Here is a 1619-nt window from a genome sequence, read left to right as displayed (position 1 = left end):
GTTTTTCTGAAAGGTAAATCTTCCCTTTGTTAAAGAAGTTTTCCTGTCTGAAAAACTAGTATCCCTCTCTGTCTCTCTCTACCTCCCTTACATGTTTCTCGCTTTCTACACTTCATTATGCACAGTAGTAGTAGTAGTTACTCACTCAGTGGTGTCCGACTCTTTGCGACCCTATGGACTGTGGTTTGCCAGGTGAATATTGCTGTCCTCATCATACAGGCAGCCCGGATAAAGTAAATACAAACACAAGGATCAAACCTGGTTCTTTTCGGTGCCTTGGGGGCCTTCCCCTTTCTGTGCAGTCTAGACTTGTGTAGCGCCGCCTCCGTGTCTAGCTGACGGGAGACATACTCTTGAAACTGGAGAAGAAAGGTGACTAGGGCACGCGTGCTAAGTCACTACGTAGTGTCCGACTCTTTTTCGACCCCATGGACGGCAGCCTTCCAGGCTCCTCTGTCCATGGGGATTCTCCAAGCAAGAATACTGGAGTGCGTTGCCATGCCCTACTCCAGGAGTTCTTCCCGACTCAGGGATTGAACCCACATCTCTTACATAGGCAGGCGGTTCATTACCATGGCGCCACTTGGGGGATTGGGGGCGGGGGAGGAGGTCTGAGTTGCCTGCAAGCAAATTCATTTTTGTATTTGCAGATCTTGAGATGCAGTGAGTATATAGCCGTGCTGTCATGCTGTATCATACAAAAAAGTTCACTTTCCCTAGTTTGTTTACTGTCAAACCTTGGCTCATTAAATATATCCAGTAGCCTGGGTCATGATCATACGAAAAATAGGACCTTGGCTCACTTAAAACAATAGTTGCTTTTGCTTCAGAGAAGGCAATGGCACCCCACTCCGGTACTCTTGCCTGGAAAATCCCATGGATGGAGGAGCCTGGAACGCTGCAGTCCATGGGATCACTGAGGGTTGGACACGACTGAGTGACTTCACTTTCACTTTTCTTTCACTTTCATGTTAACATAAATAACATTTTATGAAAAACTATATTTCCAAAAAAATAGATGATAGAAAGCACATTATATTTTTTGCAAATAATTACTGGCTTGATAGAAGTCAACTTTATTCTTATGTCTGCTTATGCCTTCCATCTGGCGAAATACATTATTTTTATTGAAGTAATTAAAGAATACTCGGCTTCACAAAGATATGTAGTTGGAAAAGAGAGGGGTATTTTGATATACTTTTCAGATAGTTGAGAACATTCTTCTTTACTATTAAAGCCAAACTCTATAAGAGATAGTTTCTTAATGATTAGTTGTAGTATGGAATCTGAAACCATATCAGTGAAGTTTTTATCAGATCAGATCAGTCGTTCAGTCGTGTCTGATTCTTTGTGACCTCGTGAATCAAAGCACGCCAGGCCTCCCTGTCCATCACCAACTTCCAGAGTTCACTGAGACTCACATCCATCGAGTCAGTGATGCCATCTCATCCAGCCATCTCATCCTCTGTCATCCCCTTCTCCTCTTGCCCCCAATCCCTTCCAGCATCAGAGTTTTTTCCAGTGAGTCAACTCTTCCCATGAGGTGGCCAAAGTACTGGAGTTTCAGCTTTAGCATCATTCCTTCCAAAGAAATCCCAGGGCTGATCTCCTTCAGAGTG

Source organism: Bison bison, unplaced genomic scaffold (genome assembly GCF_000754665.1).
Source record: "Bison bison bison isolate TAMUID 2011002044 unplaced genomic scaffold, Bison_UMD1.0 scf7180017864451, whole genome shotgun sequence".
Lineage (NCBI taxonomy): Eukaryota > Metazoa > Chordata > Mammalia > Artiodactyla > Bovidae > Bison > Bison bison.
Note: the sequence above shows the minus strand (reverse complement) of the source record.